Here is a 26429-nt window from a genome sequence, read left to right as displayed (position 1 = left end):
AGTTAACTCATTACAGTGTTACAAGCTACTCCACAGTGGTGAAGAGGGAGGTTCATCCAGCTGCCTGATAGGGGAGGCGAGGTGGGCTGAAGTAGCCACAAGGGCTAGAGAGCGATGCTCCAGGCCTGGGTTAACCACCAGCAGTAAGGCCCTCACATCCAGCTGGAGCCAAACCAGCTGAGGGCTTATAAGAGCCAATGGATGCACACGTTTCTCCACTCCACTTTATGGAGTGGTATTGACAGATGGTCACACTAAAAAGCTGTAGGATTCTCTGATGAGTTTAGTGGATGCAGGAGATAAGCTGAGAGAGGGGCACAGGCAGAGAGAGAGTGAAAGACCCCTAAATGCAAAAGATAGGAGCTGCTTGTTCAACACCAAAGGCAATTATACCACAGGAGGGATGATAATGGCAGGCTGGTCGTAATGCTGCCAATCCTGCTCGTTAAATAATCCTGAAATGCCCGTACAATTCAGGAGAAGATTAATTGCTTCTTTTTGTTTCCTCCAAAATAAAATATACATGGGAAACTGTCAGTGGAGTGAAAATAATTCTGCCCTTGTGTCATCCACAGGCGATGTCCGGACCTAGCCCTTAGGCCAAGTAAAGCTCCTTCATGACTCTGAGCCATGGTCAAACTGTAAACTCTGAGCTGAGCTCTGCTCCCTTTGCACCACTGGCTGGTCCAATATGCCAAGGACCCTGTGGTTAAACATCCCCTAGCCATAGTCAAGGCTCAACACTTTTCTGACCCTACACTGGAGGAATAAATTTCCCACTTAAGTCGGGACAGCAGAGTCAAAGCCCTTACTGTGCCACAGGCTAAATGAGAACTTTCCAGATTACATCTTGACACTTAAAAGTTATGACTTCTTTCTTTTCTTTTTTTTTTTTAAGTGCTTGTGCTGTAGCACTACACACTGCACTTCAAATTTATGAGGACATACAAATCTTCTGTATTTACAATAAATCTCATTGGACAAATGTGCAGGGTACTCTCTTAACACAACAGTATTATGATCCTCTTCTCTGCTCCACCTCTGGTCATACAGCGTATTCCAAGCAGTCCTGGTTTCACTAAAATATGCCCAAAAGACTGCTTCGTGTACCCATACTGCTTTTTCTAAAAACGGGGAAGAAAAAGTCTCACTGACAGTATTTGACTGTAACAAACGGAGCATGAGGATGGTCAGGAGAAAATACGATTGCACTGAAGCTATTCTGACACATATTGTCTTTCGGTTCAATACAGCTGAGACAAATTCAAGATGGTGTTCATCTCTGCGAAGAGAAGAGCAATCCTATAGGACAGTGTGTGAAATATGAGTGAGGGTGGAGTATCACCCAAATACCTGAAGGAAAACTGAAACTCTTGAGACAAAAAGCAACAGTACAGAACACAATGGTAATAAGAGACACACATCATTCACAGGCAGGCTGTCCCACACTTGCACGCAACACTGTTGACTGAAAAATTTAAAACAAGAGACTATCAAGTGTAAAAACTGTGTTCTCCCTCCCAAAACAGGCACACAAAAAATAACCATCTAAATCATGAACCTCAGAACCCAAAATCACTCACTGCAGAAGCATATAAAACAGAGAAATCATGAACTGTATACAATGGAATCAGAATATTTGACAAATTTATGGTTTATTAAAATCACTCCATGCCAAAAACTTAAATTTACCGATTCACTGCCCAACATTTTTACTACAGGAAACAAAAGACAATCATTCTGTTAATAAATTAATGAAAACCTCTCAAACCGCAGCATCTTGTGGTCACGCCATTATCAGGTCTTCAAAACTACATGCAGAAGCTTTCAGGGTTTCACTGTGATCAGACCCATTATGTGGTCTGAGTGAAATCCAGTTGCATGCTACACAAACGTGCACTGATATGATGCTGGAAAAACTAATCTTAAGAATCAGATCTAAAAAGTCACATAGACTTGACCAACTTGCCACGTACGCTGAGCAGTAGTGAGAGCAGCCTGATGGCCAGCAGAGGTTTTACTGAATGACTCATTGCAGCCCAGCTTGTCTGCACAGCCTCTAAGCAACAGCACCGTTATAAAAGGCCTTGCCCTTTTGGTTGCAATTTGTCGCTTGCCTTTTCATATTTCGACTTTGGTCAGGATGAATAAAACAATGCGCATGCATAGTGGATGGTGACAAACACATAAGAAGTTCCCCACTTAGCCAACCCATGCCACTTTAAAACCCCGAGACATGTCCAACAGGGGAGAGTGTGAGCCGGGACGTGTGTGATGCAAGCTCTACAACGCCATACACCCTTAAGTACCTAAAACCATTTTTCCTTCACAGCTTCTGTGTTTGCGTGTGTCACTTTGATGCCAAGGAGCCAGAAGCAGTCTCACAGAAAGTTGGCTTTATCCATTAAGGACCTTCTACTGGGCCTAAATCATTGATACAGTCAAGCGTTCAAAGCCTGCTGTTACATCAGAAGTTTAATTTTTAATGAACTGCTTTAGACACATTTGTCTAAAGCAGAAACCACCAGGCTGCGGGTCATACGCAGGTGAGGGGGTATCGGAACAAAAGGGGGATGTTATAATATTACAACAGCACAAGAAGAAAAAGCTAAACAAAAAACACAGAAAAGACAAAAGTCACTGTATTTGATAGATCATAGCTTCTTTGCTAATGGGAAGAGAGAGTGGGGAGGAAGACAACAACAGGCTGATGAAAAATTACTGCCAATTACCACTAACATACTGTTTCATAAACAGTATGTCACTGTTTGAGCTGCGGATACTGAGATCTACCATTCAGGTCTTTACTTTTAGACAGTGGGCTATAAGTTGGTATAAAGACATAAGTGGCTCAACAGCAGAGGGAAATAAAGTAGGTGGAAGAGGTTAGAGGGTGTTAACAGTTGTACACAAAGTGAGTCAGACAGAGCTCACTGCAGGGGTCCTGCCCAAGTGCTGCCCAGCATCTACCTGCAGCCCCCACAGAGCACTTCATATCCAACCTCAGTACAAGCCTGTGTCTGTGTGTGTGTCCATGCATGTGGGATGCCTCCTACACACCTAAGAAAGAAAGAAAGAAAAAAGAAAACCAACACACACACACAGAGAGAGAGAGAGAGAGAGAGAGAGAGAGAGAGAGAGAGAGAGAGAGAGAGAGAGAGAGAGAGAGAGAGAGAGAGAGAGAGAGAGAGAGAGAGAGAGAGAGAGAGAGAGAGAGAGAGAGAGAGAGAGAGAGAGAGAGAGAGAGAGAGAGAGAGAGAGAGAGAGAGAGGAACGTGTCTCCTAACAAATGGCGGTGATTTAACACACCAGGACAGCAGTGGAGGCGTAAGCAGCGCCGCCCTCGCTGTCCCCCCTGCTGAGGAGCGCTGCAGCTCAGCAGAAAGGACCGCCAAGGGAAAGTAGGTCAGGCTGACCTCTGCGCTCGGCGTGTCAAACGTTCAAAGTGAGCTAAAGGGACAGGCCATGTCAGAGCCCTGCTCCTCACAGCTGGGGAGGAGAAGCCACCCCGCGCACATGGTCAGGGACCCAAGGGAGCAGACTCGGCATGCTGGGACAGACATGCGTATGCACACATACCAGTTATGACACAGGGACGAACACAGAGGGAGAGGAAGAGTCACACTGTGCTCCAGCATCAATAAATCAATGCCACTGTATGGGCCTTACTAGTTTCAAACCATCTTTCTATAACTTTGAGCTTTTAGACAAAAAACAAAAGTGGAGGGGGGAGGAAAAAAAGGGAAAAATGAATTGTATGTGGGCTCTAACCAACCAACACTCTGCCCATTCTTCTGTTTCCCACAACTAACAACAAAGACATATTAGCCCATTTCTAAGTTTATCTGAAGCATTCCAGAGACCAAGTGAGAGCTGAGATGACCTGGAGGTGCTCTTAAAGTGTTTCGATTAAACTCCATCGGAGAGAAACTTAAATGCTACTGGATTTGCTGCCTTTGTGATCAAAGTGTTCTCTGTAGCATTGCAGTTTGTGGGAAAATAAGCGGGGGTAAACGTTGTCAGGAGCCAGTGGTTAAACATTACAGTGACCTTCATCACAGTGGCTGCTCATAAAGGCAAACATTCCCAATAAAAAATAAAAAAAATCATTCCAGAGTTCAATTTACATTTTTACAAAAGAGCAGGTCTTCAGAGAAAACGTAAAAGCAGGCAGTTTCAAGCTGAATGTAAGGAGAGGTTAGTTCAGGTGACACTGCCTACGCATTCCCAGCATCCTTCCAGTTTTAAGTTTATCCCATTTTGTATGAAATCAACATGTCTTTTCACATTAACAATGAAAAAGAAGACAGAATGTACCACAGGGCTTTTAGAGTAGGAAAAAAAACAGCCATGTAAAAATACTATTCAGGCCTGTTGCCACATTTAATATCTTGTATGAAGCATCTGTACAGAAGAGGGAGAGGAGAACGACAAATCAGACAAACTAAAGCAAACACCCTTGCAAGTACTATCGCTAGAAAGATGGGACCTCAACCTCTGACTGACCTGTTACCAAGTCTGAATGACGAACCAATACAAAAGACTTGAGCTATTGCTGAGATGGATGCTTCAGATCTGTTCAGAAATAGAGAAATACAATCTCTTGGGTGAATGAATTGTAAGAGGGAGGGAAATAGCTGGTTATTGAGTGGATGAGTGAGTAAAACAAATGGAAAGAAGAGACTTAAAGATAGACCATATAGCTGAGCACAGGTTGGTGTACAGCTGAATTAACCAGAGCTTTTGCTGAAAAGAAGGGCCAATGTCATATTAGAAAGTAGCAAAACAGCACAATTTAATAACCGTGTATATAATATTCAATGTGGATGTCCATTTGAACAATAAAGCATTTCTTTCTTCAAGCATTTGCTTTGTGACCACAATGATGATGTCTGCACTCGATACCACGTCAGTAAAATGACTGGCAAAATAAAAATCTCCAATTCTGCTGAAAATGAAAAGGAATTAAAAAATACATGATATTTAAAAATAAATAAAAAAAATAGAAAATTCATCAACAATTGCAAAGCATATTAGAACCTGAGTTTCCAACAAAGAGGACAAAATGAGTACTGAAATTATTTGCCAACCAATAAAAAACAAATATTGAAAAAAAAAAAGTTTTTAATGATAAAAAGGAAGATTTCTCAAATGGGGTTGGTAGCATTGCAAAATATATGGTAACCTGACTCTTTTTATCTTTAATATAATTTAATATAATGTCATGTAATGAGCATCTCGTCATTTGCAAACACGTAGTGAAAGAAAACAAACAATAATAATCGGCATAAAAATACCATTGTGTTACATAAAGGGTGTGTAACCTGCTGCTCTGGAGCCACATGTGGTTTTTTTCTCCACCACCTCCACTGGCTCCCTGTGACATCCATTTTAAAAAAAAACAAATAGTAAATATGTCAATGAACAATGGTTTACTTTTTTTTTTAGCACCCTCCATTTTTTCTATCATTATTTCAAATAATTATTTACATTCTCCAACTGTAAAAACATGTAGCCTATAGACTGACTTTTTTTTTGTAATGTTTCATCATATTTTCTGAACCTCAGTGGCAGTGTTTAGCAAGCATAGAAATGCTGCAACTTGCCTTAAGTATGGAGTTCATGTTCAAAAAAAGAAAAAAATATGGAGTAAAACACAGAAATAAAGAACAGTTCATTCACTGCCAATGCTTCCTGGTATTCTCGATGTGTAATCAGACTTTTGCTAAAATTAAATTAATACTGCCCTCCCCTCACTTTTACTATTTTAAAGCTATTAGGATAATAACTGTTTCATTTATTATCAAGTACAGATTGCACTTGCTTGGCTACTTTTAATTTGATTCATTTTCACAAACGCAGGCAAGACTGATAGTGACCTGCATAGCTTTATATCTGTTTCAAAGTAGGCCTGTATGTGCCAATTTTAGTGACCCTATTGATTTTCTTCTTCCACATTACAGTTGTTCTTTTTGGTAGTAAACATAACATAAAAAGGCAAACTATTTTCATTGTTTTATAATATTCTAAATGGAAAAAACAGAACATTGTAAACTAGCTGTAGTTAAACAGACCGTGTCACCTCCATCCTAAGGCTGAAATGTGAAATAAATTTTTTTTTCTGGTCAAAAATTGCTCAAAACTGTCTCTACTGATGTTGCTTACCCCTATATTAAACATATCAGAATACAATAACATTTCACATTGTCGTACTACTGGTGTTGAAGAAATTTCCACATTTGCCTAACAAGCAGAAGATCCCCGGTTCGATCCCAGGAGGAAACAAAACCATTTGCGGTCACAACAGGAAGTGCATCCACATGTAAAAATCTACCAAATCAACTATGCAGAGCTACCTGCTGTGATGCCCCTTGTGACAAGGTAAGACCCAAAAGTAGCTTTTATTATATAAACTTTTAATTCTATTCGAGTCAAAAACCTAATATACATAGTATTTTTCAAAAATACAATATGCATGCATTTAAGATATGCTGTGGCAGATTTTACTACTAGTACTACTACAGCATGAGGAGTGAATGGGAAGGAAGGAAAAAAGAAAGAAAATGGGTGACAATAAAGAGCAGTAAGAAGTGATAACACAGCTCAAAAAGAAGGAAATGGGAAGTGAATCTGTACAGAAACAGTAACACACACACACCATCATGTACGCACACAGGTAGATTACTGTATTTTTAGGCCTTTGTTATTTCATATGGACCCTGTGACATGCCCACCAACACAGAACATACTCCTCAGCCTCGGGGATCTGCACCGAGGCCACGAATGTAGCACCTTCGCTGTCTATTTGTAGTGGGTGTGGGAAGGCATGTGGGATGCCACAGCATTTGCTCAGCTAGGCACTGCTAAAAAAATGCTTAAAAAACATCCTCGGACACACATACACAGGTAGAAGAAGGTAGGTTCGTCCAGGTGCACCAGATGAATCAGCTAGCTACAGTAGGAGAGCTGTAGCCTTAAGGATGTTGAAACAAGGTTCTTGCGATTGATTTGATGAAAATCCGCTTTGTGATGACAAAGGAGCTGTATTCCTCACTTTCAGCGTTCTGAACATTAAAACCGCCACCCCCCTCCCCCTCCTGTTTTACCCCAGACCCTCAAAGAAGTGAGACAAACATTTGCTTTGCTAGCGGCTGTGAAGTTGAGTCTTTGGCTTCAGTGACACAAGTATTTTCACTAAGCACCTATTAAAGACACATCTAATTCTATTTAGCTCTACCTAAAGCCTTGCTGAGTACAATGACCCCTCCCTTGCTGACACTATACTGTCAGACTCAAGAAGACTGCCAACACAAGCCGCCCAACACACTGCAAAGCTCTCTTACATCTACCACAGCTACCAAGAGACCTAAAGCCCACACTCAAATACCAATGAAGTCAACTATAACGATTTTCAACTCATTTTTTTAAAAACCATCTTCAAAGGAATTTGATCTGCCTCCCTTGGCATCTAGTAGTAATGTGTTGGCATGCTGGGCTTTAAATCCCTTAGTCTCTGATCTTTACTCACTTGTATGTACTTTTAATAAAACATGAAGAGTGTGCATGCTTGCCACAGAAAAAATACATGCCAAGGTGAAATCTGTCATAAATATAATAACCTGTTATATAGTGGTAGGAGATCGTTGTAAGTCTATGTCCATAACGCAGAGGAAAGAAAAAAAAAAAAAAAAGGCACACAAGAACAATCTAAATGATGACTAACTTTTGCTATCTATACTCAGGTCATCTAGTGTGGCACACTGAGGTATTATAGTAATTAAAACTCAACAGCCACTTCTGCAGAATGAGATGACACTATGGGGAAATTGTATTTTTCTCCCTCCCCTCCATAACAGTGAGCATTTGGCTAAATTAAACTCATTTTTCATTGGCAGACTCATATAATGAGGGCAATACATGCAAGAAAGGAATTAGCTTGATAAGCAATTACACGTGTGGAATCAAAAAGGACATGCTATCGTGAGTGGTGAGAACAATGACAGCCAAGGGGAGAGAGAGTGGAGAAAAAAAAGTCCTTCACAAGATTTTGTTACAAAAGATGCTTGGACTTTAGCTGGATTTGAAACACAATTAATGAAGGTAACAATAAAAACAAAGAAAGAGGGGTAGGCCACACTGGACCCAGCTGTCTGCATATTAACCACCATATTAACCAACGAAATGAGCACACAGAAGAAGCTTTAGCTTACCTGCTTATTCTGATAGCTTGGCTTCATCTACAACACCAAGGAAGCAAAAGCAATCCAACTTTATCTGCCAAGTAATTTTGTTGAATGTAATCCAAGGATACTGCATCCTATAGAGCTCAGACAATGGGCTGAGCCAACACAAAACCCCCATAGTTCTCCAGTGGCATATAAGAAGTTTATGAATGCTGCACCAAGGATGTTCGCTTTTCAACAGACGCAGAGGGGTTAGAGACCAAAAGCTCCAATATAAATGTTCTGAACTCAATCTCACTCAGGCACTTGCACCCACATTCCCTTTTCTGACTCTGTATGTGTGTGTGTTTGTTCCCTTTAAGGATAACCTTGGAATGGACCTACAGAAATTAAAGGGAAAAAAAACAACTTCTGCATTATTTTCTAGGTGCACTCGAGGTTACAGGCCTGGCTTGAATGCTGCGTTTGAAATTCGAGCATTCCCCTTATAAATTGGGAGGCGGTCACTGCAGATTTGAAAAGCTATGGGGGAAATTTTCACTTAATGCAACACTGAATGGCAGGTCACACTACAACAAAAGCCCTGAGCCACTCATATGAGGCCTATTTGATCACAGTCCCTCAGAGAGCTATCTGTCTTTGTCTCACTTTCTTTTTTCCTGCCGATATTTGTACCTCTCCTGCTCTGTCTCTCTCTCTCTAGCATGCTCAAAACCAACCGCACACTGTCAAAACGCTTTGCACAACCTCTAGTGTTGCTGCACTTGCCACACTACTGCAGGGTGCAGAAATGTAGCATGATTCCATTAAGTGGATTATTTGAGAACATCTCTGACCTTCGACAGGGTTGTCATTGGCAATGAACCAGGAAGAATTATGAAAAAATGATGATGGGTCTGACCTCTTTGGAAATTGGCAGGACTGAGTGATAGTAAACAGAGTTCAGCAGCAAACCAGTCGACACAACACAGAGGCTCGAAAAAGAAAGTTTGAGACATGACAAGAGTAAAAGCATGCCAAGAAAATAAAGGTTACGCAAAAATATCTATAGAAAGGAATCAGGAACCTGGACTGTCTAAGGCTACGTTCACACAGCAGGTGAAAGGGCATCAAATCCGACTTTTTTGACCCTATGCGACCCATATACGATCATGGTATGACAGTGTGAACGGCACAAATCCGATATTTTCAAATCCGATCTGGGTCACTTTCGTATGTGGTACTGAATCCAATACATATCTGATGTTTCAGAAAGCGACTGCTGTTTGAATGGTCACGTCGCATTAAATCCATCTTTTACGTCACAGACACAAGACAGACGCCAATTATCAGCGCCGGAGAAGCGCACGATAAGACATCGCGAACGCTTCCTGGCCATCCAGTGTAGATGTTAGTGAAACTGTTGGGAAGACAACGTTGGAGAAACGTGAACATTTTATTTGTACTGTATAATTTGCAGATTCTGACAGACATTTCCAACTATCCTTTGAAGCACCGCTCCTCTCTAAAACAGCAATAAGGATAATTATTAGGCCATATGTAAGTAACAGAATAACTTTATAACTTAAAGCAAAATTGGGAAACGTAAAGTCCGAAACAAGTCTTAATATTAAGGGCCATCAGTCAAACAATACTGTTTGGTCTGGGTCTAAACAGAGCGCGTTGTGTGTGACGTGTTCTTTTGCGCATGCGGGCCACTTTGAGGGTTCACACTAGAGTGCGTTTGCTTTTACATTTTATTTGTAGTGTGAACAAGCAGACAAAAAAAAAATCGGATGTAATCAAAAAAATCAGAATTGAGCATTAAGACCTGCAGTGTGAACGTAGCCTAAGAGGCAATCAAATGGGTTCATTAGTTTTATGGCAGTGTCATTGTACCCTGGATAAAAATATTATTAAAGTGATAAAAAAAATTTAATAAAAGAATGGTATTAGACATGCTCTAACATGGTGTACTTATTTTGTATTTTGTTACAGTGATCAATGAGAAACTCTGGTTAACAGAGGCTTAAATCTGATAAATATTCTAATCATTTAATTTTAAATAAGTAATGCACATCTGAAAAAAAAAATCAAACCAATTAAATGCAGCTTACATTTGAGTATTATAGGTATTTTACTTTAATTCTTACAATGACCCATTCAAATGTGAAATTATATTTAATGGTATTTCCTTTACAGAAGCCCAAGTATGCTTACTGCTTAAAGGTTACCACTGATAATTAAAGATAAAGATATTAGATCAATCTAATCCCAGTCTCTGCTCTAGCAGGTAACAGATGGACAGTTTGATTTCCTACCAAGGCAATTTCGTGAATTAAAATGATAAAAATTTAAAATAAGAGCGAGAAGACGTCGGGAAGTTTTAGTGAAGGGTCATTTTAAAAATCACTGTTACCATATGGCTCAAACCTCGTCTGTCTACTGACTCTCACACACTTTATGTCTGAAGTCATCACAAATTATGCCCAGCCTTAAGGAAACAAAAATAATTGACAGATTCTCAAATGGAGAAAAAGATGTAACGCATAACTGTAAGCGTGGTCACTCGAGACAAAAATGGGAAACTGGTACAGTACAGCCTGACATATCAGCAAAGACAGCCGCCTTGCTCGCTGCTGTAAATTGAGTGTAGTTTTCTGAGCGACAATGGCTCGCGCTTTTCTCCTGTGCTACACAGGGCGCTCTCACCCCCCTCTTCCTCCACCACTGCAGAGGCAGCACAAGGCCATGAAAGATTGGAGGCAAAGTGACGTCCTCCGGTTTATCCTCCCTGAAAGCCTTCGCATGCTCTCAGTTCCACATGAGGGATCTGATGAAAGCCGTTTGTCAGTACGCCACTTAATTATCAGCCAGAAGAGGAGCCTCTGATGCTATCCTCTGACAATGGCTCACAGCAGCCTGCTGACTACAGTGCCCACTAACAATGAAGAACTGACTGCAGCTACTAATGGTGACGGGGTAGTGCCAACTGTCCTCTTAAGAGTTAGACAAATTAAGTAACAGCACAGAAAGCCTTTTCTGCGCCGTTACTTCAGCGCATATTATTTTCTTCACAGGCCGATGTAGAAAGCAGCAGATTTTTCCCATCTGCAAATATAGGCTGCAAAATGCGATGCTTGGAAGATAAAATGCAAAACAGAAGTCCTACTTAAAAACACATTATATCATGCTGAGGAAAAAGACCCAAGACATTTTGACCTTTTATTGTTCCTGCATGTCTACACAAACATTGTGCAGCTCATGCAGCTGCTCAATATGCAAGATTCCATCAGACTACAAAATAAAGTCTCTTAACTGTAGTCATATTCTTTGACTTTCCAACAAAAAGGAACTGGGAATGAATGGGTGGTGCAGTCGTTACCGCCATTGCCTCACAACCAGAAGGTTCCTGGTGTGGAGTGTGCATGTTCTTCCTGGGCCTTTATTACACACTGATACTGAAGTATGTGACTGTGTGTCTGCTTTTGTTGGCCCTGTGATAGACTTGTGACCTGCTCAGGGTGTACCCTGCACCTCACCCTATGACAGCTCTGCCCTCAAGTTGGATAAGCAGTAAGAAAACTGCTTAAGAACTTATTCAATGTGAGCATGTTTGATGGTTCTGCAGTGACGGAATCCGCAAGGGAATGGCAAAAAGCAAGCCTCATTTTAAACGGCCATTCTCGCTAACAAACTCTGGGAGGGGGGAAAAAAAAAGGAGAAAAAAGGCCTAAGAAAAGACTTTCCTCTGCAATATGTATCAGATTTGATTTCCTTCTGAAAGGGAATCACAGACCCACCCTACAGTCCATTAGCCAAGTTAATGCAGAGCTGCCAGACTTGCTGACCCATTAATAATACATTGCAGTGGTCAAAAGAGGCCAGACACCTCCGTGCACCCCTTCATCCCTCTACACGGCCACATTAATGGACTAATTCAGATGCAATTAACTGGTGGGGAGAGGCTGTGGCCTTGCGGCTGGTGGAGCACAAGCTGAAGGGCTTAGAGCCAGGGCTTGGATTATAATCACTGTGAGCACACACATGAACACACACATTTACAAAACAATTTTGAAAGAAGCCAACACAATTAGCAGTAAAAAAAAAAAAAAAAAAAAAAAACAGTGTAGCTTTTCCTATTAAATATCCAAAGTGAAGCCACCCCTTTTATATAGGATGATCCGATCATAATACAGAAATATTTTGGCCACACCAACAGGGCTTATATTCTGTGAGGTCCTTCCCTATAGCACATCTGCATGAGACGACCTGTGTTGCGACTTCGTTTCACTGCTTTCCTTTGTACGTTTGTCCATTACAGCAAGTTTCATTCAATAATGCGGCTGCGGAAACTTGCTTTTTCAGATGTGACGTTGACAAATGAGCAATTACAGGAGCGATATTCACGTGTCCCATATGTGGCCGGCATGACCCGCGATTAGCCTTGCTGATACTGAATGGCAGATGCAAGAGCTGTGCCTGTCAATACAGGCGCCTGTGAAGGCGGCACGGCTCATTCTGGCATGTCATCCATCACCGGTTCCACTCGGCTGCCACAGCTGTGTCACCGTCCCCCTCTCGCAGACCGCTGACCCGACTGAGGACGCACCAGCAGGATGATCAAATATCGCTGCGGGATAAGAGACAGCCATCCAGCTTCACTGACAAGGCAGAGGACAAAAAACTCCACCTTTTCTATACATTCTATGCGCCACAGTGACATCTTTATCAATAAACAGCTGTTAATACCAGGCAGCAGAGACACGTAAAGACACGTGGCCACTTCCCTTTCATTCTACAAAACCAGGGACTGTGAAGAGCAGAGTGAAGCCATTAGCTGCAGGAGACTGGCACAGAAGGTGACATGGGTTAAATAATTGCCAAAGAAGACAGAGGGTGGATGAAAGCAAATATGAAACGGAGCAACACTGGCCAGACGTATTCCCATGATAATTGCTTGCCATGGCGATTTTATCAACATGCCAATCCTCCTGGCCGGTCTACTCTTTTAAAATTCCTATCAGATGTGAATGACCTACAGTCTGGGTGTAAGACAGTGCAGCTGAGCTCCCAGTCGCTCTAAATGGATGTTCAGTGGAGGGCTTACCCCAGTCAGGCTACAGACCTTTGACCATATCAGCAGTCTCAGGTTGCTTTAGACTTTTTAAAAGGTTCCTTCTCCAGCCTCTGCTAATTACTCCTGCAGCCTCCTTCCCTTTCATTTCCAAAAAGGAAATGTGGTGTGGAGGCTACTGTACAGTGCAGGCAGACAAATTAGCTGCGAGCTTAACAGGAGGAAACCATTCTTTAGGGAGAGCAGGCTACCTTAATTATGAATTAATTACATTTTTAAAAGGCAAGTAAAAAAAACCTTAAAAAAACAAAAACAAAGCAAAACTCAATCACCCTCACACACATAATTGGTAAAATATTGTTTGCTTGTACGAATTGTGAAGATTGTGGGACTAAAACTATTTTAACCTAGTTACTTTATGCTATTTATTTATGATGAAAGGATAAAAAGAGCCTCCAAGCCAACCAGCATGCAAGTGCACATTTTCACATGACAGACATTATCCTAAAACAGACTAGTTAGCCTACAGTCTTTAGATGATGTTTGCAAAGTTTACACTGAACAGTTTTTCAGAGTAAATACTCAACAAAAGTAAACTTTTAATAAATTAGCAGTTTCCGTTATGCAGGAAGAGCTCAAAGATGTGAAAAACGGGGTATTTTCATAGGCCGTCTGCTGCTCCCGCTGCCAAGAATAATGGATTAATCCTGAAAGTCTACTGATGTATTGCAACTGTCTGACCAATGAGAATTTGGTTGGAGACAATGTGAGCCAAGCAATCGACCAGTTGAGCTGGAGACTAGAGCCACAGAAAACTGGATTATATAATATATCCTGTATCCAGATGGAGCCAGTGAAAGCAGTGGCCGCTCTAACCCAGCTTCGATTAATTTAACAGGGCATATACAGCGTTAAAGGCAGATTCCATGGGCCGCTTTCTATTTATAGCATGCAAAAATAGTCAGCTTACCGCTCTCCTTTCTCGATGTTAGGGGGGAAAAAAATAAAACAAAACAAAAAACAACAACAAAAAACTGCGTGCATACATGAGACTGTTAAAAGCCACCATCTGCAATCCAAATGTAAACAAAAGGTAGCCGAATATTCTGTGAGTAGCCTCTATGCTACGATGTCATTATTTAGTGAATGTCAATTAGCCGTTTTCTGGAGGGGAGGATTTGATTCCACCCTAATCAATCACTATACTAATCATTCCAGCTAATACATACAGTTAGTAAACTATAAAGGGTGGGCACTCGATACTGAGAATACTAATTGAGCAGAGACAAAAAAGACTAATAACTAAATTATTGCAAATAATAGAACATAGCAGAGAGGTACTCTTGCTGCTATAATATGGACAATTATTACAGAAAGAAAGCTTTTAATATCTTAAGACACTGAGGAAATTTATCGAAGGCTTGCATCTACTGCACCTTTTAGCAACCTGAGGAGTAGCAGTGATTGAACCGTTAAGCTGAATTATTTTCAAATTATTCCAGTTAGTTGTAATGACAACACCACCAGACCCATTCATAAGTCGTATTAGTGACTTTGTTTCACAGTTGTAAGAGAAAAGAAAAAAAAGACTTTATCACCTTTCCAGCATAATCAGATGAAGACGTTAAATTCAAAATAATTTTTAAACTTTGTTTGTTCAAACTTGAACTCCACACCAAGTTGAATACATAAATAAAAATCAACAGCAAAAAAATAAATAAATAAAAGACAGGAAAAAGTGGATATTAAAAAAAAACAAAAAAACAGACTACCCTCTCACCTTCTGAAAAATACACGAAGCCACTGGAAATAATAACTGGCATTTTCACCAATATCATGCTTTTATTGTGCATACTCTGCATCACACAAACGCTACAGCCAGCCGAGTCAAAAAATGATAGAGGTAAACTGAAGTCAAAATACCTAAGAACACATTAGTGCCATTTTTGTTCAAATCTTTGTAGCCATACAAGGGTGGCAAAAGATCCTCTAAGCACTGGCAACTTACTTTTATCTCCTCCTCTGAAATCCCTAAGAACTAACTGCTGATTTTTTTTTCAGTTATGAGTCGTTGTGAAACGTGCTTCAAATTTCTCAAAATTCATAACTAAGGGTGATTTTCTAGTCAACCTGCTCAAGATCCTGTTCTCAATCACAACATAAATAGACATATGTGAAAAAGACACAGAAATACCAATCCTAACCCTTCCCACAGTTATTAAAAAGTCAAGCCTCATTGACGCCAGCCAGCCAAATTTATAATAAAAACTACCGTTCAGGAGCATTATAATCAAAAGACGACCGTTATCTCCACCTGCAGTAATTTATAATTGGGTGTGTGGCTCTGTACTTGGACCTCAGTCTTTCTATGCACATGCATGTAGAACAAAAGCAAAACACCCAATAAAAACAGAACAGACATCAATAACAACAGACAGGAGAGACAGCATTGAAAGGTGGAGCTGGGATGGAGGTAAGCTGCAAAGTGGCAAGTAGTGTGCAACTGTAGGCTGATTAAGGTTGCTAAACACTGCACCCTTTGAGATTTACTAAATGGCTGTGGTAATGGTAAAGGAACTGGCTCTCATATAGATCTTTTCTGCACGTTTTGTAATTCACACAAACACTTTTTCTAAATATAACATTGAAAAACACACTCTTACTCCAATTGACAGTATATTGGCCAAGGATACTATGGCATAGCAGGGATTGAACCACCAACCTTCTGATTAGTAGATGACCTGTTCTACCTCCTGAGCTACAGCTACCACAAACAGCAATGACGCAAAAGCCATCAGCCACTAAGATAGTAGACTTGATTTGCATTGTTTATGCTTCTACTTAAACATATCTGCATAGTTAAAAAGTACAGCACATCGTTTTTGTACATTGTCATATTGCTAAAAAGAACAAAACTGTATTGGCCTGCAGTGATCCTTCTCCCCAAGAGGTCAAGTAGACACACAGTGCGCCAGCAAAATGTTAACAATACTCAATGACCAGGAATCCTTCAGCCCTTCAGGCTTTGGCCGTTCATATATATTTTGATGGTCATACAATTCTCCTAATTTTGCCTCCATACACTACCACAATAGATCTGAAATGAAGCAATCAAGACATGATTGAAGTGCATACTTTCAGCGTATTAAGGATAAACAAAGATTTAGTAGAAACCAGTTATAGCCATGTATTACAAAGTGCCCGTATTTTCATGAGCCCAAGAGGAAGTGGACAAACTAACATATCTTGATGTATGCTCAATCATCCAGGTAACTACATCCCAAAAAGTTGATTTTGTTCAAAGAGACTGGACAAGTAATTTGGATGAGAGACGAAATGTTTTTTCCCCACTGAAAACGCAACGTCTAGATTAGGGGTGGGCAATTCCAGGCCCTGAGGGCCGGTGTCCCTGCAGGTTTTAGATGTGTCCTTGAACCAACACAGCTGATTTAAATGGCTAAATTAGCTCCTCAACATGTCCTGAAGTTCTCCAGAGGCCTGGTAACGAACTAATCATGTGATTCAGGTGTGTTGACCCAAGGTGAGATCTAAAACCTGCAGGGACACCGGCCCTCGGGGCCTGGAATTGCCCACCCCTGGTGTAGATAAACAAAATCAACTTTATGGGACTAACTAACATAATAATAAGGATTCATTTTAATTCATCAGGTGGTGGTTGTGGGCCTTTCTGTCCTCATTTTTCTTCTTCAGAAGGGTCAAGGTTTAGGTTGATGACTCGGTCACTTTAAGGACACTACATTTTTTTGAGCTCTTGGGCAGCTTTTCCTGTGACCAAGACTCATATTTTTTTTATTTTTTTTTTAATTGTGTAATTTGGCAGATATAGACTATATTTCATGGTTGTGTGATATGGCTCTGTCAGTGCAAATCAGGTTGAAGGAGGATTATAAATGGCCTTGATTGTGTGGAAATTGCTCATAACATGCCAATAAAAATTTTATGTGAAGAAGGTGAGCTGCTAGTCTACAGTGTCAGAGATGCTGTTCCTCTGCTCTACAGGAGGATCGGCCCAAGCCCAGCTATTCTACCACAGACTGCAATGGAGAAGAGGCCGCAGAGAGACCACGGACCACTGCTGTCGAGTATAATACCATGCAACACTGTCACTGAGAAGCAAAATGGAGGTGTTTACAGAGACTTTGCTTCATAGGAGTTGGAGGATTTCTTACTCATTCAACAGGGCAAAATCGAGGGGGCAGCATTTTGTTCGTCAGTGACAGCTGGTGAAGACAGTACACCGTGAGAGAGCCTGTATGCAGCACTGAACTGCTGCTCCGGTCCCTGGGACCTTTTTATCTGCCAAGGGGAGTTTGGGAACAATATAATCCGTATGTGGTGTTTTTTCTCTTAGTAGTAATGCAGTAAGAGCTGCTGATCAAATAGCAGAATGTTCAACAACTGCAGAAGGCATACTTACAAATAAATGTTATGGGTTACATATGAGAGCGTTTTAGTTAAATGTTTGGAAAATACACACACAAAAAAGAAATCTGATAAGCCAAAGCTCCCCTGTCAAATTACAATTGTACTATAGGCCACTTAATTCCACTTTTCAATATGTTTTTTTAACTGAAGTAATCCACAGACGAAAACACAGTGACTGTATGGCTAAGAAATAACATATAGACACTTCAGCATACTTTGAGAACTGACGATGATGCTTTCACAATAACATACTATACGCAACTTTAGTGGAGTTACCAAAACACACATCACCATACATGTCAGGCAACAGTAGGCCTTTTATAAATAAGATGGTTCACTGCTAAACAGAAAAATGAAAAAGAAAACAAACAAAAAACGATGAGTTTATAGAGCTGACTTATTTTATTTCAGTGGACTTTTAAACACTTCAAGACTTACACAATAAGCACCAACCAATATGAAAATAAACACAAAGCACCATGTCACTAAGAATGATTTGCAAAAGGCAAAGGCAAAAAACCGAATAAGCTCCATACAACGATCCAACCAAACTGGAGACCATTTCAAATCCAGATCTGGACATTTTAGACATTTATAAGGAATATTCCAGCTCAGATGGCACTTCTGGTCCTCTCTTAAAGTTCTGTGCAGCAGTGCTCACCCCATTATAGTGCCCTATTTTCCAGCACTGTGGACTCACACTGCCCTCTGGGAACACAAATTGTCATTATTCCAGTTCCAAAGAAACCTTGTCCAGCTGAATGATTATAGACATGTGGCTCTGACTTACATTGTGATGAAATACTTATAAAAAAAACAAAAAAAAACTGTGCCTGTACTCAAGGAAAAGGTCAATTCTGTACTGGCTCCATTCTAATTTGCCTACAGGGAAGGGTGGGGCACATGATGCTGCCAACAGTGCTATCTGTTTGACTATTAGGCACCTGGAAAAACCCAAGACTTTTTGCATGTCTCCTTTTCGTTGACTGCAGCTCTCACATTTGCTTATTTCAAAACTGAAACAGATAAATATCATTTTATGTTATAAAGTGGCATGTTTCCGTTTTGCCCAACTGAATCTAGTATGTCTGGGTGATCAGTACCCTTTTCAGAATCAAGATCAATCAGCATCCTACCGCCTGAGGTTTGTGTCAGCTCTCCATCTCTTAAGCTTATATTCAGTATTCTTACATTTTAAAACCTTACATGACTTCTGCTGCCATCCTGCTCAGTTTTTGACTGAACTGGAAAGTTCTGGTCTGTGGTGTGATGCCAACAGGCTCCTTTTACATGTAAGAAAAAAGAGATTAGATATGTGATGCAGACACAAGGTGCAAAGAGTGGACCAGAGGATTCTCTCACCCCCCCCCCACCACCCCTTTTTCTTTTTTCTTTTTTTACTACATAGTGTACTCAAGTGTGGGAGTTCAGCGTGGTATGCATCCTTAACATACAGTTAAAATCTAAACTTGTTTGTCTGGTACAGATAGCCATGGGGGTTATTTGGAAGAGTGAACACCAGTCCTTCCAGTGAAATATGTGAACAGAGTTTGCAGACATGCACAAAAAAAAAAAAAGCTCTTGTATGAACTATCCCATAGTCTCCAGCTATGGTAGAAGACAAAGCACCCCAATGAGCCTACCTCAAATGAAAAAGAACCATGCAGACATGGCTATATGGCATTTTGATATACTATTGCTGGTTGTGTAATATGTGCAGTGTGTTTCATTTGTGGTTGTGATTTGCCACAAATGTGTTGTCCGTTTCTGTTTTTTTCCCCTCCTAATACTATGGAGGTGGTAAGTTTGCAGTATTTGAGACCAAAATAAATTCTGCCACAGGGATGATAAAATCTTTTGTATCACATTATAACAAAAGTAGATTGAAATGCCATTCTACAAGTCCAGCAGCATTAAGAGTGAATCTGAGCTACGAGCGCAGCTCTAAATATTTCAGATTTCATTCTGCAACTTTGATCATCAACTAGGTAGTCACTTCAACAGGCTATTTTGCATGTTTTAGCCGGTAACTATCATGAAATTCAGCTTGGTTGATCTGGCACAATCTTGGTGAAATTGCAGATGGTCAGCAGGGGATTTCCAGCAAGCAACCAAAAGTGGTTGAAGTGCTAAAAGTGCTGCAACATTTTTAAATTGAGGTAAATCTTATTCAATGGGATAGTGGCCAAATTTAAAACTAATTTTTGTTTTTGCTTATAGATCATACCTTGATGATGTCTCATACCTTGTAAGATGTCTCCTTATTTGTAGACTTTGACAAAAATATAAATCCGATGATTTTTAGCTAAATGTCGTGAAAAGGTTATCTGACTGTTCTTGGATCCCCTTCGGTGATGCTGAGCTGCAATCCTCAACAATGCACTACACAGTTGTTTGGCTTTGCCTAAAGTTTCTATTATCTCTGCATGACGGATCTGTTTTTTTGTTTGTTTGTTTTTTAAACATAGGAATGGCCTGCTTCATTTGCACAGACATATCTGTGACCACATACCGAGAAACCACTGAGCCGACACGTCAGTTGGTTTGCAGGAAGCAAAGAGTGCCAAAGAAGACAGAACAAGTCAGAGTCTGAGGAGCTCTGAAGCTAGAATGCAGTCAGCTCTGCTACTTATGGAGCTATTGGAGATTATTTTTACTTTCTTGGTCTGGACACCAAAATCGTTCCCAGGGTTGCATCTTATTGGACGATATTTCATCACAGGTTGCTGATTTGTGCAAACCGTTTGTTTTATCAACACTTTAAAACAACTCAAGAAATTGTATTGCCTTAGTTCGCAAAGCACTAATGAGGAAACAGGCAACATGAAACTGCAATCTGTCCAAAAACATTCTAGTCTGCAAAAAATAAAAGGAAAGCGGGGTAAAAAATTGAATGTGTAAATTGTTCATTATAGTTTATGCAATAATGTTAAACAAATCATTTCTTTGGTTTTACTTAATAAACAGTAACAGTAAATAACAGTAAATTAATAGTAAGTAATAATAATATATAATATTAATAATACATACTTAACATTATTATTATTTTATTATATTCAAAGGGCAAAGTTGTGAACAATTCTTGTCTGAATCAACAGTACTCAGTGTTCTTCTTTACTGCATCATAAATCAGTCTTAGAAGGGGGAATAAGCTGCAAAAAAAATGGTTTGTCCTCGTCTGTGCGTCAGATATCGACTTCATTATCACAGAGGAGGAAGTTCACTGGATCAATTGATGACCACGGTCAACAGCTTTTGCAACTAGCTGTTGTATCACATCTTGAGCAGAAAAAGCAGATGGGAGGGAGCTACTAAGGGTTAATGACTGGGTAAAATGATAACAGAAGTCATGTATATCATGGATGAACTGTGAGACCATGGCAGAGACTGTCAAAAAGACAGCAACAGTTTCCAAAAAAAAAAAAAAAAAACATTTTTGAAGCCAACATAGTGGTACACAGGCCTGCAGGCCACAAGAGGAAGAGATAGAAGCCTCGGGCCTTTTATGTTCTGCACTGCAGTCAGCACTTCACTCAGTGGAGTGTGGGGACAGCAGCTCCTGCCAAAATGTATCCATGCCAAGGCCTGCCAGCTTGCTCTCCCCGCCCACTCTAAGGGCCAGAGCGTGAGCGGTGGGGCGCCGGTAGGCGGGTGCAAGGTGAGGCTGGTGGGCGGGTGGCCAGGCTGGAGCTTCCTGACACGGGAACCCGCCTCACAGCAGGATCAAACTGGCTGCCGAGTGAATCACTACCCCTCCCACAGCCTGAAAAAGTCAGCGCCGGGCCAGCATGCAGCCACTTTTCCTGTCTCTACAATTAACAAGAAATCCAGTATAAGGCAAAACACTAAAAATACTGCTGCACAAACTCATCATGTATCACACTGCATGGAAGCCAAGGTGAACGTGAGACCGCAGTAGAAAAGATACATTTCTGAAGAAAGAAAAAGTAACTTTGGAATTGGGACGTGCATGTTACAAAAGAAACAGTATCACTTTAAATATGTATTCATACTGCTGAAAATTTAGTAAATAGCAAAGTCCTTAAAATGTAAATGCTTGCTTTACACTGTAATGATGAAAGTAGACGAAAGTATCAGAGACTCTAGCACCGAAGCAATTTTCCACTTTGAGATTTCAGGCCCTGTAAACCTAAGCTTGAGGTGAGAGATACGGGCAGGAGGCACGAATGCTCATACCTGACCGATCTTATTTAAATAAGCAACAGGAGCAAGGATTTTCTGAGCTGTGGCTAGTCACTAGTCAGAAGCAGGAATATTATCTCCAGAGTAAATAATGTCCTGGAGGACCAGTGGCTACCCAAATCGCTTCTTTAAAAAATAGTAAACTGCTCCAGGCTGCTATTAAGCCTCAGATCCAATGGGAAGTTGAACCTTTGATCTGTTTAGGGTACTGTGTATTTGCATTTTATAATGAGATCAAAGCAAGGTCCAGGGCCCCTGCAGAAGGCAGTTCCATGCCCCATCTCTGCACACTCAACGATTTACAGACCAAAGCTATATTTCCCTGTTAAAAAGATCATGTAAGAGCTATGGACCTCAGTGAAAATGCAGTGGGAGATTCAATGTTTGTTAGGCAATCAAAGCAGCTTCTGTTCTCTTCCAACTAATTTTCTTTTCCTGTACACAGGTGTAGAAGAGAAAAATAAAATAAAAATCATGCCAGTAGCAACAATCTCCTCTTCAGTTAAAGTTCAAGAGCGAACATTTCAAGCGTTTTTTAAAACTGGTTGAGAATTGCTCCCGAATTTCTCTGGCATTTTTCACCTGGAAGAAATGCAGAGGGGAATTTACACACTTTGCCTGAAGTGAGCCTACAACGAGCCGGGAGAAGGTTTGAGATGAACATGGAGGTCAACATTTCAGCTTTTTTTTTTCTTTTCTTTTTTTGTTAAAAGAAAAAATAGACCCAAAAAGAAATCAAACATACTGTCACTCTGTCTATGGCTGAGCTGAGATATTTTCAGACAATCAAAGTGGACATTAAAGTAAGAGTCAGACTAGCCAACCAGATCGACTGTTGTTACAAAATGTAATGAAATAATCCTGAATTTATAAATAAAAACTACAACCATATTTTCATATACATATGCAATTCTAATTTTGTACTATTAGGGACTTTTAAAATCTTCTGAGTTTAATTCATATACAGTAATACAGTTACAAACATGCTTTATCATGAGTAATTTCTTTTTAAACAATTTTTGTATAAAAACAAAAGAAATATCTTAATATCTACGATTAAATCTAGTCATTTTTTATTATCAACTAGATAAAGAGTATAACTTTTCAAACTGCTTTTTTATGAAACAATATGACAAAGCAAACTCATTTAAATCAAACTCAGAAATGACTGTAAAGACAAACTACTCTAGTGGTCTTCTAAAATACTGTCCATCTACAAAGTTGATTAGGGGAATACCCTCCTCTGTCACGCAGCCGTCTCTTTCAGGTGTCTTGAAGCCACACGTCTGCAAATCATTTATGCAACATGTGCCCCACAAACAGTCGTAGTGAAAGTGAGAGAACCATGATTTGCCTTTCGTGACACGCAAGAGAGCATCTGTGCAGAGAAAGGGCTGATTTGGGCACTTGTGGCACACTTGTTAATTTAATTCAAATGCTAACCTCAACCTTTGAAAAAACAAAGACTTTAACTTATGACTTGGTAGTGTATGTTCTAAAACACTGAATAAGACCACTAGGCAAATCCCAAGTTTCATCTTCGCTAAGCGGCACTGACGGAGAGACAAGCATCATCTTCTGACCTTGTGGCTGAGGAATATTCCCATTTATGTTTTAATCTCAGGAGTTATCGGACCAGCTGACGTCACAGAGATTAAGCAGCACATATTTGTTATGACAAAGAAGACATAACATAAGAGAAAATAACTTTTTAGATACATCTTTTAAATATAGCTTTCGGTAAACCTAAATGTCTTCAAGCACTATAATGGATCTTCTTTGCATGGAACAGAAGGCTGCAGAAGCTACAGTATATGAGCTGAATCATGCACACGACTGCTTAGACAAACCTGCAAAACATGAATCAAAAATGCCTCAGAGAGCCAGAGAGGGTGTTAAGAAAATCACCAACTAATTGCTTGCTCATAGATGCCGAGCACATATTCGGCACTCTCAAGGCAGCGCTTACTTTTTTCCTTTTTTTATTTTAGTTTTTATTTATTTTTTTATTTTATTTTTTTTATTGACCTTGATGAATTATCTGTTTTTATTGACAGCACTTATTGATATTTCTTAAAAGCGCAGGCTAATGGAGTTTTATTGAGATGATTAAATGAGCTGCTGGTGCCCAGATTAGCCAGGTCTCATCTCTCAGACACAGCTTGCATTATCATACAGAACAGACGCATGCGTGCGTTGAGTCCCAAATTCCTGCGACTGACATCTCCAGGGGAACAGAGGAGCGATGACTACATCCGACCTACATTCACCCCACCCCAGCATGCTTGCTTCCAACTAATTACACACACAAACATACTCAGTCACACTATAGGTGGATTCATATCATAACGGTCACAGTGCAGGGAGAATTGCAAGCATATTACAGAATTATACAATTTCAATTAGCCGTTTTGTTACTTCCAAATCTTTTGAGTATCTGCTTGGATTTTAAAGGGAAAAAAAACCTTTACAAGCGTAAAAGCTACAAGTGACCTCCTGGTGATTGGGAGAGGAACCTTTCCCAAGGCTTTTGCACAGGCTTGGATGAAAATATCATTTGTGTGATGGGATGTGAAAATTCTCCAAGCACAAAAACATTAGAAACAAACCTAAGGCTACTGGAGCTTGTTCAAATGCCCCGGGCACGGAAACAGTTATATTGGATTTCATTCAAATGTCTTATGCAATGAGAGATTTATACATATTCCATGTGCATTATTCTTGTTGTTTAGATTCTCAGAAAATCTATGACAGGGAAAACACCTTATTAACAAGAACTGAGGAAAAAAAAATTGTGACGCAGGCTCCAGCCTATGAGCACATCTTAAAACCGCTTTTTCAGTGTTTCCTGCGCTGTACAGCATCCTGGTTAGAGTGATGTGGTTTTTCACACTTTTAAATGTGAGGGGTATTTCTACAGTTGCAGCCCACATTTAGGCCAGAATCTGTCGATCTATGCAAACCTTTACTAAACTAGAAAGCGCCTGAAGAGCGTCAATCGTCACCAGCGCTGACTAATTCAGTAACTTGCTCTCATATCGAAGACATCATTGCAGTTACGTCAAATCTATTTTAAACCCGACTCTGAAAGAAGCACTTTTCATTCCAACAACTTCAAGATAGCACAGTGGTTTTGAGTATATTTAAAAAAAAGAAGCTAAAATCGAACAAGTGCCCTCATATTTTTGAAAATCTAAACGTAGTAACTGAGACATAAAAAAGCGAAATACTAGTCAAAAGTGAAGTCTTCTGAAATTTATGATTTATACCCTTTTGCTTCAAATTCAAAATTCATTTTTTAAATTACACAATACTCATGTAGCATATGAACATTTACAAATTCTACTTTTTTTGTGCACTAAAATTGCCTTTCCTAACATAAGCACAATCACTCCCACAAATGACAATTTTGAATTTAAGGTTGACTGCTTGAAGTTGCATGTTTGCTTCCCATTATCGAAATTGGATTTGGTCAGCTCATTTCATGGAGAACTGAATAAATTCACTCCCAAATTGGTGATAAACCGGCACTTGCAGCAAGAAAAAACAAAAGTCCAGAAACACTGTTGCATCAGATCAGCTGCGTGTTATCGCTCAGTCACATTGGAGTAAAAATAAGATGTTAACCACTTTGGATCACATAGTGATTGCATTGGTTGCCTGCTGCCTGGCAACCGGTCTCCAACCAATTGTGGTCTTACTCATATCGACTGCAATTACTGTTTCTGAATTTCTCTATGAGGTACTGGCTCAACTCTGAATGCAAGCAACAGACTGTGTATACAACAGACTTGCAAGATGGTTAAACTGCATATGATTGCCATCTTTACTACATTCAATCGAAAACTGGCAATAGACCGATTACAGATGACTCGGTCTTATTACCATTTCTTTGCGTCTTGAGGCACTGAAGTCGTTTTAAAGACTGCAACTGACTGCAAGTACGACCAGGTCCCCATCTTGAAAGCAACCATTTCAAAGGGAATGAGATCGCATTGCACACGGTTGCAATATTTTTAGGTTTGCTGCAGTCTCCAACCACCGTTTGCCCTAGTGTGACTGTAGCGTTATGATTTAGATTTCTGTGGTGAATCTTTGTAGAGCTTACAACGTAACCCACTTAAGCATCCGGCACTGTTACCAGCATTCATACTTTTGCACAGTGTTTTATATTTTAATCGACTTGGGGTTGTCTCCTGGTGCTTTATATGCAGAGCTAGCCACGATAGAAACTAAATGCTGGGGCTTTTTTCCCCCTCCTGGGTCCCTAACTCTTTGTTGCGGTCCATTTTTTCCCTCCTTGGAGGTAAGCATAATTGTCCACTTCTTTGTACATTCTCTCACATCCATTCTGATGGTGTTGTCAATCACCCTCCAGGAATTTGCTGAAATCTATGAGTCCTTATATTGAGGCTATGATTATTATTTCTTATACTGAGGTGATGATTGTTATTCTCTCACTGACAAATTCAAATTCTGCAACAGAAAAGTAGCCAGAAATGCACAGAAGGCATCAACAGTCATGAAAAGGCCAATCTGAA

At 40.2% G+C, this 26429-nt stretch overlaps 1 protein-coding gene across 3 annotated transcripts in view; it reads right to left on the bottom strand.

Annotated features, from left to right (window-relative positions):
- The window catches only part of foxj3 (forkhead box J3), an 89047-nt gene that overhangs the window by 24278 nt on the left and 38340 nt on the right, over window positions 1–26429 (bottom strand). The gene's annotated exons all lie outside the window — the stretch shown is intronic.

This window comes from Neolamprologus brichardi, chromosome 5, assembly GCF_056152115.1.
Source record: "Neolamprologus brichardi isolate AB-2024 chromosome 5, ASM5615211v1, whole genome shotgun sequence".
Taxonomy (NCBI): domain Eukaryota; kingdom Metazoa; phylum Chordata; class Actinopteri; order Cichliformes; family Cichlidae; genus Neolamprologus; species Neolamprologus brichardi.
Note: the sequence above shows the minus strand (reverse complement) of the source record. Positions and strands in the feature narration are given on the sequence as shown.